Source organism: Canis lupus, chromosome 3, assembly GCF_048164855.1.
Source record: "Canis lupus baileyi chromosome 3, mCanLup2.hap1, whole genome shotgun sequence".
Taxonomy (NCBI): Eukaryota; Metazoa; Chordata; class Mammalia; order Carnivora; family Canidae; genus Canis; species Canis lupus.
In genome coordinates this window covers 51,214,282-51,233,787 of record NC_132840.1, presented here as the reverse complement: position 1 = coordinate 51,233,787, position 19,506 = coordinate 51,214,282, and the positions used below count along the sequence as shown (strand labels likewise).

The window sequence follows — 19,506 nt, the reverse complement described above, 5'->3', positions numbered from 1 at the left end:
TTTACTATATTCATGGATGGGAGGGTTCAGTATTTTAAAGATTACAATTTTCCCCAAATTTACCTATAAATTCAATATTTTTTCAATAAAAATCTCAGTAAGGTTTTTCAAAGACTCGACAAGAATAAGCGAAAAAAATTGCAAAGAAAAAGGGAGGAGGAGACTTTAGAAGGAGGAGGAAAAGAAAAAGGAGGTTATCCTTTTGAATATTGGTATTCATCATAAAGCTATAGTAATTTAAACAGTGCAATATTGCCACAGGGAATAGAGAGCTTAGAAATAGAACCACTTAGCTATGGAAATTTGGAATATGACAGAGATGGCATTGTAAATCACTGGGCAAAGAATGAAAGCATTCAATAAATGATGCTCAGACATCACCATATGGAAAAAGAGAAATCCAACTATTCGTATGCAAAAGGATAAAATTGGATATCCACTCCATATCATGCACAAAAATGTGAAAATCAAAATTTAAAAAGAAAATATAGTGTTCTCACTTCAGCAGCACATATATGTTTCTAAAATGTAGGAGATTATCTTGATGATATCTGAATACTGTCATATGATTAATGGTAACAAAAGCATAAGCCATATTGAGAAATAAAATACTGTAAATATAACTATATTAAAATAAGGACTTCTGTGTACCAGGACAGAGACAAAAAGGAGGCGAATAGCTACTGTGGGAAGGTGTTTGCCACCCATATAACTATTTAGAATATAATAGAATTCCTTAAAAATCAAGCAAGACAATCCAAGAAATAAAAGCACAGGGGCACCTGGGTGGCTTAGTGTTTGAGCATCAGCCTTTGGCTCAGGGTGTGATCCCAAGATCCCCACTGAGCCTGGGGATCAGGCTCCCCACAGGAATCCTGCTTCTCCCTCTGCCTATGTCTCCTGCCTCTCTCTCTCTGGGTCTCATGAATAAAGAAATAAAATCTTTTTATAAAAAAAAAAAAAGCACAAATATGGGACACCTGGGTGGCTCAGCGGTTGAGCGTCTGCCTTTGGCTCAGGGCATGATCCTGGAGTCCCAGGATTGAGTCCCACATAAAGCTCCCTGGGAGGAGCCTGCTTCTCCTTCTGCCTGTGTCTCTGCCACTCTCTCTCTCTGTGTCTCTCATGAATAAATAAAATCTTAAAAAAAAAACATACAAATAAACATATGAAAAGACCTTTTAACCTATCTAGTAATTAAAGAAAGTGTAAATTAGAATGAAATATCATCCCCATCTATCAGGTTGGCAAAAATCAATAGCCAATAGTCAATCAATACATCCAATTCCAAGAATGGGTGGGGCTACTAGGAAATGAGAAGCCTTATACAGGGCTGGCATGGCTGTAAGGTAAAACTATTTTGAAGAAGAATTCTGGAATAACTGTTTTAAAAAATGTTGAGGATGTACTTCCAACCAGAAATTTGGCTTCTAGATGTTTGCATAGAACATGCAAAGACATGTGTGCAAGACTGTTCATTGCAACATGGTCTGTAACAACAAAAAACTGAGGGAAAAAACACAAGTGTTATCAAAACATATATTTTTCTAAATATAAAAAAATCCAAGGTATGTTTTTTATGGCTGCATATGTATTTAGAGAAAGTACATAATGATGCACAGCAATATCAGTATAGGGGTGGTATATGGAAAATCTAAATTGCCGGGGTTGGAATCAAGGTTACCAGCTATATGGCCTTGGACAAGTTATTTAACCAATCTTTCTTCTTCCCCTTCATCTATAAAGTGGAGGATGATAATAGTATCTATGTCATATGTCTACAGTGGGCATTAAAAGAGCTAATGTATGCAAAGTGCTTAGAATAATGGCTAGCATCCAGTACATTTGCTGCTTTTATTACCATCATTATCATCATCATCATCATCATCGTCATTGTCATTACCATCATCATCAAGACAATGGTTACCACTGATGGGGAGGGGGAGAAGTGATGGAGGTAAATCTATAGCTTTTATCTGTAAGGAAATATGGCTACACTAACATATATTAAACCTGCATTTAATATGATTATGAGGCCAAGAGTACTGAGTACATGATTATTTGCCATATAACTTTCCGGGTTTTGCTATGTATTTCAAATCCTTCATATATTAAGTTTTTTCGTTTTAAGTAAAAAGATGAATGGTTTGTGGAATAGTATGGAGAAAAGTTTAAGCTGCCTTGTATATTGAATACCGTGAGAAGAAATGATTGCAGGAATATATTTTAGGACAAATGTTTGACAGCTGCTAATAACAGCAAGTTACAAAGTTCACAGTTAAAGAAAGAAAAGCTAGGGAAGTCACAAGTAATTCTTTACAAGAACATCGGAGATCTCAACATTGCAGAAAAATGTGCAGAAATGCAGTTTTTCAGGGGGACATAAACACAGAGTTCCTGGAAATGCCAAAGAAGTAATGTTAGTTGATATGAGTATCCAAAAAAATGTTTACTGAGAGAACTGTTATAGCAAACTTGTAGAACATTTAATCATTTTTTAAATGAACATTTGAGCTTCAATTATGTATAGATATATGTTTGCTGTTTGTCTTTTTGCCCCCAGGGAGACCAGCTATTATTTCTTAAAAAGAAAGGCAATTTGGGGTGCCTGGGTGGCTCAGTTGGTGAAGTGTCTGAATTTGATCTCAGCTCAGGTCTTGATCTCAGGATGGTGAGTTCAAGTCCCACGTTGGACTCCACGCTGGGTGGGGAGCCTACTTAACAAAAATAATTTTTTTTTTTAAAGAAAGAAAGCTTTTATGCAGCTATAGTACTAGGAAGATTATTCATCTGTCAGAGTGCTTTTAGTAGCAAGGAGCAATAGGGATCTAAATCTTAAATCATGGGGGTTTATTGTTATCTCATTAAGAACTCTGGAGGAAAGTAGTCCCAGGGCTGATTCAATCGCTCAATACCCACAACACTAGGACCCTTTCTGCCTCTCTGTTCTGCTGTCTTGTCTGTCAGGAATGTTCCACTCAAGGTTGTGAGATACATCACATCTTCAAGCAACCAAGCTCAATGGCAGGGAAGCAAGTCAGGGGAGCACACCTCCTGCTCATCTGCCATGTTATCAGGTAAAAAAAAATTTTCCTGGAAACCCGCTCAATAGAATTTCCTTTCCATCTCTGTGACTAGAACTGGGTCACCAGACTTTCCTAAACTGTTCATTGGCAAATGGAACTGGGGTTACCATGAATGTTTTAAGACTTGTCACTAACTCATCACCTAGGACTGGAACCATCTTCTTTGGTCTATTACCCCTTGTATCTGAACGAAATCTAAGTTACATTATCAAGGAGGAACATGAGCAAATCTTACTAATGAAAGAGGCAAAAGCGAACAATAGAGAAAATACAGACCTACACAGCATCTACCCAGTTTTCTCTAGTAAGATATTTGGCTTATAGCAGACACTATTCTCTGTACGCAATGGATATTACCAACTTTTTTCTTACCAACAGCACTAGATTTGCTTATTCTTCTCCTGTTCCTGGTCCCAGTCTTAATGTGGGGGTGAGGGGTGGTTCCCCGACACATAACACCAACCAAGTCTTAGCTATGGATCAAGTGTCTGAGAATTCAACTCAATTCTGACACTATGTTCCCAGAGATAACATCAGATTACAAAGGTATAGGTTCAGTCCTACAAGTCCCCATCCCCCACCTCAGATGCCAATCACAAGTCTCAGGCGGTTACCTGTGTGTCTGTCTGGCTGACCAACTACAGATGGGAAGTTCCAATAACCTTTAATGTGATTAATTTGCTGAAGCAGCTCACAGAACTCCAGGGAAATATTTTCTTACATTTTCAAGTTCATTAAAGGATATGAACCAACAGCCTTATGGGGATGTACAGAAGAAGAGGTCCCAAACAAATGAGTTTTCCTCTTGGGTTTGTTTTTTTGTTTTTTAAGATTTTATTTATTTACTTATTTGAGAGAGAGAGACAGCAAGGAAGGAACAGAGGGAGAAGAACAAGGGGACTCTACGCTGAGTACAGAGCCTGATACAGGGCTCTATCCCAGGACCCCTGAGATCATGACCTGAGCTGAAATCAAGAGTCAGGTCCTCAATCTACTGAGCCACCCCGACGCCCCTCCCTTTTGGGCTTCGTTACATAGTTATGATTGACTGAGTCATTGGCCACTGACTGATTCAACCTCGTCCCTCCTCCATTCTGGAGATGGGGTTGAAAGTTCTAGCCTTCTAATCATAGGGTTGATTCTCCTGGCAATCAGCAACCATCCTTAGGTAGAAGCCTAGAGTGATCTCATTAACATACAAAATACAACTTTATCGCTTAGCATTTAGGAAATTCCAAGGGTTTGGGATGCTGTGAGGCAGGAACTACGGACAAAGATCAAATATATGTCATCCAGATGACCACAGTGTTTTCTTATAAGTCATAAAATGACTTTTATGCTTTGAGCAGCCAAATGTTTTCCAGCGATTGGGCCTCTTTATAGCCTATGGATGAATCTTCATTGGTCTACACCCACCCAAGTAATTAATTGCCATTGTGCATGACCAGTATAGGAATGGGAATGTGACATGAAGGGAGGTATTCTAGGGAGTCTCTGGACAGGGGCAGAAAAAAAGAGGTTCCCTATCTAATCTGGGGGCACTGCTGTGGGGATATCTTTGCTCTAACTGTTGCAGCCATCTTGCAACCATGAGGGATATCCAGTTCTAGCTATCATAGTGAGAATAGGTCCTGGATGTTATTGTTGACTTTCTAAATTAATCAACCTATTAGCCGGTCTCTCCTAAACTTTTAATATGAGATAATACATTTTCTTTTTTGTTTAGGCCATTTTAGTTTGTTTCTTTGCATTTGCAGTCAAATCATCCTGAAGACATACTCTTGAAAATATAAAGCAATTTATTTTTTTTTAATTTTTATTTTTATTTTTTTAATTTATTTTTTATTGGTGTTCAATTTACTAACATACAGAATAACACCCAGTGCCCGTCACCCATTCACTCCCACCCCCCGCCCTCCTCCCCTTCTACCACCCCTAGTTCGTTTCCCAGAGTTAGCAGTCTTTACGTTCTGTCTCCCTTTCTGATATTTCCCACACATTTCTTCTCCCTTCCCTTCTATTCCCTTTCACTATTATTTATATTCCCCAAATGAATGAGAACATATAATGTTTGTCCTTCTCCGACTGACTTACCTCACTCAGCATAATACCCTCCAGTTCCATCCACGTTGAAGCAAATGGTGGGTATTTGTCATTTCTAATAGCTGAGTAATATTCCATTGTATACATAAACTACATCTTCTTTATCCATTCATCTTTCGTTGGACACCGAGGCTCCTTCCACAGTTTGGCTATTGTGGACATTGCTGCTAGAAACATCGGGGTGCAGGTGTCCCGGCGTTTCACTGCATCTGTATCTTTGGGGTAAATCCCCAACAGTGCAATTGCTGGGTCGTAGGGCAGGTATATTTTTAACTGTTTGAGGAACCTCCACACAGTTTTCCAGAGTGGCTGCACCAGTTCACATTCCCACCAACAGTGTAAGAGGGTTCCCTTTTCTCCGCATCCTCTCCAACATTTGTTGTTTCCTGCCTTGTTAATTTTCCCCATTCTCACTGGTGTGAGGTGGTATCTCATTGTAGTTTTGATTTGTATTTCCCTGATGGCAAGTGATGCAGAGCATTTTCTCATATGCATGTTGGCCAAGTCTATGTCTTCCTCTGTGAGATTTCTGTTCATGTCTTTTGCCCATTTCATGATTGGATTGTTTGTTTCTTTGGTGTTGAGTTTAATAAGTTCTTTATAGATCTTGGAAACTAGCCCTTTATCTGATATGTCATTTGCAAATATCTTCTCCCATTCTGTAGGTTGTCTTTGAGTTTTGTTGACTGTATCCTTTGCTGTGCAAAAGCTTCTTATCTTGATGAAGTCCCAATAGTTCATTTTTGCTTTTGTTTCTTTAAAGCAAACAATTTAAAGAGAGATTTTAAAAATCTGGATAAATATGAAACTAACAAGTGCCACATCTAACTGCTTAAAATTGGTTTGAATCCACATGTTCAGAAAAATCAAGTGTTATAATACTTAAGGAAAACCTTTCATTAAGCATTTTCTTTGTGTAAGTCACTTTTATGAGCCCCATGATGAGGCAGCGATTGAGCAAGTAGACTAGGGACACAAAAAATATGGAAATGCATGATCCTTAAATTCAAGGAGCTTATACTACAGTTGGGGAAAAAGTTCTGTTGATGGTAAAAATTTTTTTTAAAGATTTTATTTATTTATTAATGAGAGACACAGAAAGAGAGGCAGAGACACAGACAGAGGGAGAAGCAGGCTCTATGCAGGGAGCCCAATGTGGGACTTGATCCCGGGACTCCAGGATCATGCCCTGGGCTGAAGGCAGGCGCTAAACTGCTGAGCCACCCAGGTGTCCCTGATGGTAAAAATTCTAAATTATAGATCAGTTTTAAAGAAGTGGTCCCATTATGTTCAAAGATGGTACCTATTATCTGCCAAGTAATAAATTGTACTATCACTCTGTAATACTTCAAATATCAGAATCCCTTTCCACATAAAAACCTCTGGATCCTAAAGTATATTAGAAAAACCTTTAATTTCATAAGATCAATTCTTCTTTTGAAATAGCAACCGACATCTGAATAGATTTACTTTACACCTGAGCAAGCTGAAAATTCATACAGAAAGACATCATTCCCAATTTTTTACTTAAAGCATTTTACCTTTTATGAATGATTGTCATAGACTTGGAATTAGTGGAGTCTAGACTAATGAGTCTTTGCTGTATTTGTGTGGGAACATGGTAATTTCTGATTTGATAGTTTATCTTTAAATTTTCTAAAGAAAAGAAAGCTACCACAGAGATGGTGGAGAGCAAGTTGACCTGTTCACACTTGATGTAATACATTTTGGTATTTATGGAGAGAGTGCCCAAGGCAAGTAGGAGTCTAAGTAGTAGTGATAAGTGTGCATTTTGCCTTCATGGGGACCCTGAGGGAGATGAAGAGTGCTAAGCCTTGGCAGGAAAGCAGCAACCCAGATATAAAATACTTCAGCTCCAAATGTGTCTACCAGAGCATAAATTTATTAAAATCCCATTTTCAACCATAAAGAAAATACATCAATAAAGCAGCAGCTCCCACTAGCTAAGTCAGGTTTGTTTTGTGTTTTGCAGTATCATTTTTTTTTTATAAAAGTATGAATGGTTTAGCAACCCTGGCTTTAAAAGAGGGATCTCAAGCACCAGTTCCATGGTTGGTTTTAGTAGAGTCGGTGTGCTACTAAATATAGAATGGCCAAGCAGTGGCCTTCTGCATAAAACCACTTGGAAGCCTTTCTCTAAGGATGAGGGTTCCATTTTTCTCTGTCAAAACCAGCAAGTACAAACATGGCCTGTAAACAAAAGGTCTTCATTAATAGAAGATTGTCATTTCTGCTGAATCCCAACTGGGAGAGTTTGGACTGGACAGAAGAAGGGAAAGGCGGTGGATGATTAAGAAGCTACAAGGTACAGGGGATGTTTCAGCTTCTAAAACTTCCTCTTCATCAGTTGAATTACTGTCTTCAAGAGCTGTCTGTGCCCCCCACTTTTTGTGGAATCCTGCGATCCTGGAGGGAGGAAGCTATTACCAAGTTGATTTTTGAATGAGTGCGTTTCAGTGTCAAGAGCATGAAAGGGAAGGATGGAGAAGCTGTCACAAATTGGTGGAGACTGAGGACATATGAGAGCTAAATGCAGTGTGGCATCCTGGATTGAATCCCAGAGTAGAGAAAAAGACATGAATGGAAAGACTGAGGAATTCCAAATAATACATCTAGTTTCATTAATTGCACCATACTGGGTTGATTTCTTATTTCTGTACAGTACATCTTTCTCTTTCCTGGACACTAAAATTTACTATGTCAGGCTACATTTAAAAGTAAAACATGTTCAAGAAATTATTTTCTTTGTGACAGAAATGCAATGTGTTTTTCTCCAGTTGAAGTGGTGACGATTGCAGAACGGTCTTCCCTATTAAACATGGTATCTAAAGAAATATCTAAAACTGATATTGAAAGAAATCCATGGAACTCCCATGACTACTTCAAGGTAAATATGATGTCCAGTATTGTCCATATGCTCCTTGTCCCTTGAGAGAGATCAATGGGCATGAGGAGAAAGTTGAAGCATATTATTGGCAATACTATTACTCCTTACCTATTTCCTTACATGTCAATCTATTTACCAGCAGTGTTCTGGGAAAGAACTAGAATTTGGGGAAACCAAGAGGCAGGGAGAGGAGGTTACAAGGAATTCAGAGCTATGAGCTCTGGGTTCAAAGCCTTAAGTATAGAAGAAGAGTTATCTTCCCATTCATACTTTGTAGGCTGAGTTTCCACGTGAGATTTCATTTAGGAAAAAAAAGTTCTATTTGAGTTTGGCCATGGTGGGGTGGGGGTAGGAGAGAACATTCCTTTTTAACCGTGGTTATGAAAAATCTCAAACATACACAAAAGTAGAATGGAGTGAATCCCTATGTACTCACCATCTAGCTTCAACAATTATCAATATATGACCATTCTGATCTCATTTAAACCATAATCACTCCCCCACCATCTACTCCCACAAGATTATTTTGCAGTAAATCTCAGTCAGACATCACATCATTATATCTGTAAATATTTCTGTAGGCATCTCTAAAAGATCTTATTTTTGTGAAAAACGTAACCACATTATGCTAAGTGAAATAAACCAACCACCAAAAGACAAATACTCTATGATTGCACTTATATGACATGCTTAGTCAAAATTATAGAGACAGAAAGGAGAATGGGAGCTGCCAGGGGCTGGGAATAAGAGAGGGGTGGGGGGTTAATTTTTAATGGGTAAAGAGTTTCAGTTTTGCAAGATCAAAAGAACTGTGGACATCAGTGATGGTAAGGGTTGCACAACATCATAAATGTATCTATTGCCACTGAACTGTACACTTAAAAATGGTTCAGTGGGTAAATTGTTATGTGCATTTTACCACAATAAAAAATAGAACAAAAACAATTTTTAAAAAACCATAACCACAGTAGCCTTCTCATACTGAAAAAATTAACACCAATGCCTCATCAAATAGCCAGGAAGTGTTTAAATTTCTCCAATTATTCATAAGTTTTGGGGGCTTTTTTGCAATTTGTTTAAACAAGATTTACACTTTGCATTTGGTTTTTATGTCTCTCTTAATTGCCATATAATCTAAAAATCTGCAGAATTTTTCATTTTCTGGGTTTTACTGATTACATCCTTGTGGTGTCATTTAACACATTCTTCAGCTATAGGGAATTCTTCTCCTGCCCTCCTAAACACATTCTTCTTGCTAGTGTCTGTTCTGGGCTATGTTATGCTGAACACTCCCCTTCTAGAAGGGATTTGATTCCTTGCTGTGGCTTTATTTTGGTCCACTTGAGATCTGGGCACCCACCTGCCCAGTGGAAATAATCTCCGATCTCAACAAGACTGTTCAGAACTGAGTTCACTGTCTTCTCTCCCACCCACTAACAAAACTTTAGTGCTTCCTATGTTCCCTCCCCCTCAGTGAATGGAACCAAAATCTGCACAGAGGTCCAAGTCACAAGCATGGGCACCATCTTGAATCCCTCCTAAACCATCTGTTCCAAGTCCCGTCATTCTACCTGATACCCATCACCACACCAACACTCCAGGGGATGCCACTGATTTCTCTTAATCTGGATCTTACCTGGAATCTCTTCTCTGGATTGCTTCAACAGTCCCCTGACTGGTTTTTCTGTTAAAATTCTCACTGTACTGGGACACCTGGGTGACTCAGTGGTTGAGCGTCTGTCTGCCTTTGGCTCAGGTCTTGATCCCGGAGTCCTGGGATCAAGTCCTGCATTGGGCTCCCCACAAGGAATCTGCTTCTCCCTCTGTCTATGTCTCTCCCTCTCTCTGTGTGTGTCTCTCATGAATAAATAAATACAATATTTTAAAAAATAAAATTTTCAGTGTATTGCATGTTACTTTTTCATTCTGCATTGAGAGTTGTCTTCCCAAAACAAATCTGATTACATTGCTCTGCTATTTAGAACCCTTCAACGGCTCTTCACTGCTGTACAGATAAAATCCAAACAGTTAGACATGGAAAGCCCTTCAAGAATTGGATCCTTCCTTCTTTTCAAGACTCACTTCTCCCCTACCTCCTCTATCACCCCTCCCACTATACCCCAGTCATTGAGGGCTCCTTCTGAATCTCTAGATATGCCTCCAGGCTCTCGTCCCTCTTCCCACTGTCCTCATATCCTGTCCCCCTCACCTGCTTAAACTCTTGTGTTTGGATATCTGCTGTGATGTTCCTCTTGTACCCTCGGCTGTAATCCCCCCAGGGTGTTGGTGGTTCTTCCTCTGTGTTCTCATAGCCCTGGATTCAGTCTTAACAGCACTGCTTGTATCCCTCACTACCCAGAAATCTTCCTAAGAGCATGTCTTTTTTTTAAAGATTTTATTTATTTATTCATGAGAGACACACAAAGAGAGGCAGAGACACAGGCAGAGACACAGGCAGAGAAGCAGGCTCCCTACAGGGAGCCCCATGTGGGACTCGATCCCAGGACCCTGGAATCATGACCTGAGCCAAAGGCAGACAGATGCTCAACCACTGAGCCACCCAGGTGCCCCAAGAAAAATTGAAATTGGCAAGAAGTTTTATTTTTGTGTGTTTATGCTTCTGCTAAAGTCTTTAAGTTTTCTTGCATTGGGGGCCTGTATAATTCCTATGATTTGGAACCCATTGAAAAGTTTGTAGCTTCTAATAAGATCAGTATTTGTAAATATTTCAAGAGATAGTGTGTAGTCTCTTTCAAGATTTGTTCTTTTTGTTTATACTACTTCTTGATCACAGTAACTATGATTACTTAAATGTCAACTTTTTATGCTTTCATTATACATCACCATTTTTTATGCAATATTCTCTTACTCTTGAATTCTTTGCTGTAATCTATTTCCAGTGAGCAGGACATTTTCAGGTCATTTTTTTTCAGGACAGGCATAACATTGAGGTGTATTTTCTGAGTCCCCAAATATATCTGAGCATGTCTCTGTTGCATTAGCATATAAAATCATACTGCCTTGGAGTGCCTGGGTGCTCAGTCAGTTACATGTCTAACTCTTGGTTTCAGCTCAGGTCTTGATCTCAGGGTTGTGGGACCAAGTCCCACATCAGGGTCTCTGCTCAGTGCAGAGTCTGCTTGAGATTCTCTCTCTCCCTCTGCTCATCCCCCTGCTCGTGCTCTCTCTCTCAAATAAATAAATAAATAAACAAACAAATAAATAAATAAATATAAGAAATCTTTTTTAAAAACCATGCTAGATTAATTTAAAATGCTTGGGTCACTTTTTTGTCCCTGCAGAATTACATTTTAATCTTCATTTTCTTCTGGTATTTATTTTTGCAGGGGAAAAAATGATCCCTAATTTTTTCCCATTAGATTTAAATTCCTTGAAATTAAAAAATTTTAATTCAGATAATCTAGGTCTTTCTTCACTAAATTTGCCTGACATTAAATTTGCCCTTTCATTAAAATATCTAAATCTTTCTTTCATTTAAAAAATACATGTATAATTTCCTTCATTATTGCTTCTCTTTGCCTGCTTTGTTCTTTCTTACTGGATGTACTTTTTGTATATATGAAATTTCTTGATTTTCTCTTCAGAGTGCCTCTCTTCTATAACTCTTTATATATTGTTTAAATTAATAGACATTTTTAAAAGCAGTTTTAGGTTTTCAGAAAAAAAACTGAGAGAAAAGTGATCTCGAGTTAGGATGGTCATTTCTTGCAATCTGTGAGCCCAAATCAATACATTATTACTAACTAAAGTCTGTAGTTTCCATGAGGGTTCACTCCTGTTGTACCATATTCTATGGGCTTTTAAAAAATATTTTATTTATTTATTTGAGAGAGAGAGAGAGAGAGAGAGAGAACATGAGTGGGGGAAGGGCAGAAGGCGAGGGAAAAGCAGACTCCCCACTGAGCCAGGAGCCTGATGTGGGGCTCAACCCCAGGACCCTGAGATCATGACCTGAGCCGAAGGCCAATGCTCAACTGACTGGGCCACCCAGGTGCCCCTACGTTCCATAGGCTTTTGATAAACACTTAATAGCATGCATTTACCAATACAGTGACTTGCAGAATAATGGTTTCAGTTCTCTAAAAATCTCCCACACCCTACTTATTCTCCCTCCCTCTTACCCTCCTAACCCCTGGCAACTCCTGATTTTTTAACTGTCTCCATAGTTTTATTTTTCCCACAATGTCATTTAAATGCAATCATAAAGTATGTTGGCTCTTCAGATTGGTTTCTTTCCCTTAACAATATGCATTTAAGCTTCCTCTATGTCTTTTAATGGCTTGATAGCTCCATTTTTTTTTTATTGCTTAATAATATTCTTTGCCCGATGGACCATAGTTTGTTTTTCCGTTCACCTACTGAAGGACATCTTGGTTGCTTCCAAGACTTGGCAGTTATGAATAAAGCTTCTCATAACACCCGCATGCAGGTTTTTATGTGAACATAAGTTTTCAGCTCATTTGTATAAATAGCTCCACCATGCTCCATCCAGCATGATTGCTGGATCATCTGGTAAGAATGTATTTACTTCCATAGGAAAGTGCCAAGCTGTCTTCCAAAATGGCTGCATCATTTTGCATTCCCACCAGCAATGAATAAGAGCTCCCATTGCTCCACGTTGTCTCCAGAACTTGATGCTGTCAGTATATTGACTTTTGGCCCTTCTGAAAGGTGGGTAGTTGTATCTCATTATTTTACTTACATGCCCCCAGTCGCATATGATGTGGAACATCTTCTTATATGTTTATTTGCTACCTGTATATCTTCTTCACTGAGGTATCTGTTCACTTCTCTGGCTCATTTTTAATGGGTTGTTTTCTTTAAAAAAAAAGGGGGGGCTTATTTATTTTAGAGAGAGCACAAGCAGGGGGAGGGGCAGAGGTAGAGGAAGAGAGAATCTCAAGCCAACTCTGCACTGAGCATGAGCCGACTATGGGGCTTGATCTCATGACCCTGAGATCATGACCTGAGCCAAAATCAAGAGTTGGTCAACTAAGCCACCCAGCTGCCCCTTCGTGGATTGTCTTCTTATTTTTCAGTTTTAAGAGAGCTTTTTGAATCTTGAACACCAATCCTTTAGCTGATATGTGTTTTGCAAAGATTTCCTCCCAGTCTGGGGCTTGTCTTCATGTGCTCTTCACAGTGTCTTTGCTGTAAAGCAGCACCTCTTAAAAGGTGTTATATCTAGAGAAGTCATCACTAAACCCCAGGTGGCCTAGATTTTCTCCCGCGTGTCTTCTAGGAGTTTTTACAGTTGTGTATTTTCTATGTAGATCTATGATCCATTTTGAGTTAATTTTTGCAAAAAGTGTGAAGTCGGTGTCTAGATTTATTTCATTTGCAGATGGACGTCTAGTTGTGACAGCATCATTTCTTTTTTTTATACTCTTCATTTTTTTCTGAGTATTAAGAGAAATTGAACTTTTTCTCCACATTGCTGACTTAATTTTTTGTACTCTCCAGTCTCCCATTCTGTTTCTACTGACTTTTAGTGATGATTTCTAATTCATTTTTTATGAGTCTTTTCTGATCTCAGATTGCTTTTGGTAAGTGACCAATGACCTCTCCAGTTTTCTTTGAGAATATAAACTATGGATATTTTTTTAACTTAAATATTTATATGTAAATTGGGGGCGCATGAATTCTGTTGAGGGTCTGTTTACACCTATTCTACTGCCATAGTCACTAGTAGCTAAATATGGAAGATGGGGCACTTGGGTGGCTCAGGTTATGCATCTGCCTTTGGCTCAGGGCATGATCCCAGGATCCTGGGATCAAGTCCCACATTGGGCTCCCCGCGGGGAGCCTGCTTCTCCCTCTGCCTGTGTCTCTGCCTCTCTCTCTGTCTCTCATGAATAAATAAATAAAATCTAAATAAATAAACATGGAAGAGTGTTCAAAAGTGTTCCAGTTTGGACAATAAGTTATATGGTCACTCTCCATGCAAAACTTAGCTATGTTTCCTTAAGGATCAGTTTTCACTATGTGCTTCTTCAGAGTTTTTATGGCTAAAAGACATTAATTGTTGCCCTTTATGATTTTACCCTGTGCACACAAGTCATCCTACGTATGACATTATTTAACCCTTCCCCCCAAATCCCATAAGTCAGAACTATCGTCCCTATCTTACTGATGGGGAAATTGATGCCCAGACATGGGGGGGGGAGGGCTGGTGGCAGAGGAGAGCTCTGTGCTTTGCTTAACTGTCCTGACTATGAAAAAGCCTACAGAGAGGAAGTAGGAGAAGGTTGTTGCTATATTTGTTGGTTGTCTTAGGGAGAGAAAGTGGGGAAGCCCTTTGGCCCAGGCTGGTATCTAGTAAAGGTGGCACTTTCTTGAGGCTCCCTGGAAGCATCTCTCCGTGTGTGTGAAATATCTAGGGTGGGAACACACACAAATAATGAGCAGGAGCAGAGTCAGGCTTCTCCTTTTAAGAGGCTGAGGATGACTCCTTTTGCAGAATGGCCAAGCCAGGAAGGTCATTCTGGGTCTACAGCAATCCAGCCTGCCTGCAAAATGCACCCTTGGGCTGCACTCCTGACTTTGAGAGCTACCTGCATGGCCTTGTCAGGCTTATGACATGGTGCAGGGAGAGTACAAACACCAGTCCAGGTAGATTGACAACAATGGTCCAGATGTATTAAACGGTCAATAGACTGAGAGTCTGAACACAATGACCACCCCTGATACATTCACCTCACTGGAGATGTGGCCCAGGCCAGATATATTTTAAACTCAACAATGATCCAAACTGACTATTCCAAAAAGTAAATATCCTGAATACACTAAGTCCTCCAGACACATAACAGGCCTGATACATGGGCCAATTCACATCCTCCGAGCAGCACCGACATGTTAGCATCCCAGACCTACTAAGTAAGACACACAGCCATCTCCTGGCACCATGAGATACCCCATCCACTGGAACTAGGATGGGTAAGATGGAGAAGGAGGCCAACCTGAGATCCCTTGGGATTCCAAGTGGAGCAATACCTTCAATCTTCTAGCCATATAAAACCATACTACAGGGATGCCAGGGTGGCTCAGTGGTTGAGTCTCTGTCTGGCTCAGGGCGTGATCCCAGGGTCCTGGGATCAAGTCCTGCATCGGGCTCCCCGCCTGTTTCTCTGCCTATGTCTCTGCCTCTTTCTGTATGTCTCTCATGAATAAATAAATTCTTTTTAAGAAATAAATAAACATAATAAATAAAAAATAAAACTCTGCTACTGAAAGTGTGGTCCATGGTCCAGGAGCCTTGGCATCACCTAGACAGTCAGAAATGCAGACACTAAGACCCTCCCCCAGACCTACTAAATCCCAATCGATGCAATACATTCCTCAGAAGGCTCGTGTGCATTTGAAGAATGAGAAACACTGATATAAACATCTGAATATCTTTCTAGAATTTTGAGCTGAGCATCATCTTTACAGGATCCTATAGCTGAAGAACAAGTGTGTATCCATTGATCACGTGAAAACCTGTCCGCGAAAATTCGAGAATGTTTGCGAGTGTTGTCATAGACAGGAAACATAACAAGCAGGTGGTGATGGTTTACAAGTAACATGTGTTTGGGAAGTTTTATTTTTTTAATCTTTAAAAAAATTATCTCAGGATGTGCACATACTTCTTTGAGCCTAATCCCATACCAAAACGGAATTATGAGAATTATACACACTTCCAGATCTGTCATAGGGATAAACTTCTGGCAGAAGCTGCCTATTTTCCCTCAAAATCTGAATATGATCATAGGTACTTACTCCTCTGTTGCTGGACTCATGCATTGTAGTCCCGGACAAGAGCACGATTATTAATTATGTTGACAGTAAAACATATGAAAAGTAAACAAAATGCATTACAATTTTATGAACTATTTAGAGCTGTTAGAAAGGCTTAGGATTCCACATACATCTCATTCCTTACAGGTACTCATGTCCACGAGGAAACTTCCATGTGGCTAATTAAACTGATTCCTTAATTTTGAACTGTTGGCCATATGTGAGCTGAATTTTCTGCTCTCTCCACCTGAAGTGGGGACAATCTGTGTTTGCCTTGCGCTGAAAGTTGAGATGGGTTCTTTGAGAATTGTTTTCATTCCCTTCCAAGGGTTTCTGTCCTGGATGAAGGGAGAAGGGAAATGAATCCTTTCTCTTCGCCAGGTTAAATTTCCAACTGCCTGGAAGGACCAAGATCAGCAGATACTGCCTTGCCTTACCTAGTAAAGCAACAGTCAGGTGACACCGGGCTGTTTGCCTCAGAGAAGTGATGTATTAGAACAAAAGGAAAGAAACAGGAATCTCTTTCTAGCTACTGAGCTTCAAATACCCGTATTCCAAAAGCATTGATTTTGGAAATTTTTATTCCCTGTGATCCGAGAACCAATGAGATCATGCGTGAGACCATGTTCATTCTACTTCCACTCCCCCCCCCACACACACCCCTCCACCAGAAGAAAGAGACCTTTTTCTTTATTTTTTTTTTAAGATTTTTATTTTTTTATTTATGAGAGACACAGAGAGAGGCAGAGACACAGGCAGAGGGAGAAGCAGGGGGCCCAAAGTGGGACTCGATCCCAAGCCCCAGGATCACGCCCTGAGCCAAAGGCAGATGCTCAACCACTGAGCCACCCAGGTGTCCCAAAGGAGGTCTTTTTCTTTGCACAAAGATATCTCTGCTTCACCAAGCAGCAAGTCTGCATGGCAACATCCACCCACAGAGTACATGGTTTCTTATTTGGACCATCCAGATGGGTGCCTTTTCCTGATTTGCATGAAGGTAACATATGCTGACAGACACCTAGGGAGGATGGTAGATCCTGAGCAAGATGCTCTGTTTCCCACACTTAAATGAGACCCAGAGGGTCAGAAGATAAAGAGAGGAGCTAGATTGGCATTCCCCACACAGATTCCTGGGCAAAGAGGAAAATTCCAGAGAAGAAATGGGTAGAGGGGACACCTGAGTGGCTCAGTGGTTGAGCATCTGCCTTTGGCTCAGGTCGTGAGCCTGCTTCTCCCTCTGCCTATGTCTCTGCCTCTCTGTATGTGTCTCTCATGAATAAAAACACAAAATTAAAAAAAAATAAAATAAATGGTTATGAGACGCATCTAGGCAGAGGTGACCTTACTTTTTGCTGTTTCCTGTATCACAGCGGGGAACAGGAGCAGCAGAGAAACCACTGAATCCAGAAAGGCCTTCCAGAAGAATGGAGAAACACTCCACTGTGAACTTTGCAGACAGGGAAATGGAGGAAGGAGAGACCATGAACAGAAGAGGCTAGCTGGAAAAAGCAAAAATCGTAACCAGAACTCAGATGATCAATACCTGTTTTTTCTCTGACCTGTCACTCCCCCTCCTGACAAATGCCCATCCTCTTATTATATAAACTTATCAGTATTTCAGGGGATGGGGGGACAGTGCAAAAGGCAACGGACCCACATTTGGCAGAGTTTAAATTTCCTCCATCATGGTAGATTGGAAGCTCAGGCTAGAAGGTAAGTGGTTCCAGGGAAAAGGAAATAAAGTGAATAAAAGAGGATACACTTCTTGCTCCATGTATTTGTGGGCTGAGAGTCACACCTGCTACACTTTCTACTGCTCAGTCAGGCACCCCTGTTTATTTTGAGACAGAGATTTCTAATGGTACATAACATCATGCTTTTAATCAGCACTAAGTACATATTTTGTAACGTGGCAAATGATGTAGTTCTTTAGAAAAACATTTTTTTTTTCTTTTTGGCAGAGAGTGTTTTTTTCAAACAGTGTGATTCTCCAAAACAACATTGAAGGAATTCTTAATCAAGCAAATAAAAATTTTTCAGATGAATAAATAAAATCTTAAAATCTGGTTACTCAATTGTGGAGGTACCCTGAATTCTTACTTTCTAGACAAAGTTTTCTAATAGCACAAATATCTCATAATTTGCGGATAAGTTAATAACTTGTATTACATACTGATTCTTTTGTCCAGGTATAAAACATCTTAAGTTGCCCACGCTCGCCGTGTTTGTCTTCTCATTTTTAAGAAACAAACTAGTTTTGAGCCCAAATGAAAAGGTAGAATTGTGTAAAAAAAAAGATGTTTAAAACAAAATAGGACATTTTGACCCATTTTAAAAGCAGCAGCCTGGTAAATAAATACAGGCATGGTAAATAAAGGTCTCTGGCATTCTTCTCTATGAAGCAATAGTTGGAAGAGATGAATGAAAAAAATTAATACAGTAACTTTCCTATTTGGCTCCTCTTCTAAACTTTCTTCAGCTCTCCAGCATTTATACCAAATTTGCCCTAGTTATTATTTGAAGGGGACAGTAATGGAAAAGTCTTACGAACTGTTATTAAGTTTATTTCCCCATTAAGATATGTATTTTTTTTCTAATTTAGATTTTTTAAAAATGTTTTCTGTATTTAAAACTCTTCAGTATACAACAATGACAACAAAACATTTCTGGTTTACAAGTCCAAAACAAGGGAAAATGCATATTACTTTTCACTTTTACAGAAATGCACTTCTCATGTGCCCCCACATTCAGACATATATCCCAAAATCAAAAGTACACAATTTAAACAAGTCACCAGCACCCATTTGTAACCTACTTCAAATTATAAATGTTCTATTTTTTTTTGAAGATTTTATGTATTTATTCATGAGAGATACAGAGAGAGAGAGAAGCAGAGACACAGGCAGAGGGAGAAGCAGGCTCCCTGTGGGGAGCTCAATGTGGGACTCAATCCCAGGACCCAGGGATCATGACCTGAGCAGAAGGTAGACACTCAACCACTGGACATTTAATTTCAGTTGCACACTTATATGGAGACCATGTTATGCTTCCCATTCTACTCTATTTAGTTAGCTGCTCCTTGAAGGTGCCTACAGATGTAGTTTAGACTTTAGGACTCCATGTTCCCAAATTTGGGGCTACATATCTATCCCATCTCTGGCGGATGGACACTCACCTTTCCAACATTCATTTCTCATTTTCTTAGTAATGAAATCTTCAGTAGTGGCCAAATTAAACAACTCCACTTCTCAATCTCTCTTGAAATTGGGGGAAAAAAGGAAGGATGTAAGTGGTAGTTGTTGACAGAAACATGTGGGAAACCCCTCCTGTTTTTTTTTTTTTTTTTTTTTTTTTTTTTTTGGCTTTCTCTTCTTCCCCTTCTTTTTGCTGGGGACAGGAAATGATGACTGCAGTATGAGGTCTATACCTTGGGATCTTGAGAATTGAAGCTCTTGTTGTAAGGGTGGTTGAGCTAGAAGACAAAGGGGCTGAATCCCTCATGACTGGATGGGACTTCCATCCTGAAGTTGGGTTGTCTACTTCTGTGTATCAGGTAAGGTTCTATCAGAGAAGCAGAATCACTAGGGTAGGTTTGTGTGTACGTGTGTGTGT

At 39.6% G+C, this 19,506-nt stretch overlaps 1 long non-coding RNA gene across 2 annotated transcripts; it reads left to right on the top strand.

Annotated features, from left to right (window-relative positions):
• The first annotated feature begins 5,872 nt into the window (after nt 1–5,872).
• LOC140630589 (uncharacterized) lies at nt 5,873–17,969 on the top strand. Of its 2 annotated transcripts, XR_012028307.1 has the most exons (4): nt 5,873–8,097; nt 12,655–12,789; nt 17,265–17,607; nt 17,856–17,969. It is a non-coding gene; the product is annotated as an uncharacterized lncRNA (long non-coding RNA). The 2 variants fall into 2 exon arrangements; XR_012028306.1 differs by having other exon boundaries at nt 5,883–8,097; nt 17,265–17,969.
• The last annotated feature ends 1,537 nt before the right edge of the window (nt 17,970–19,506 follow it).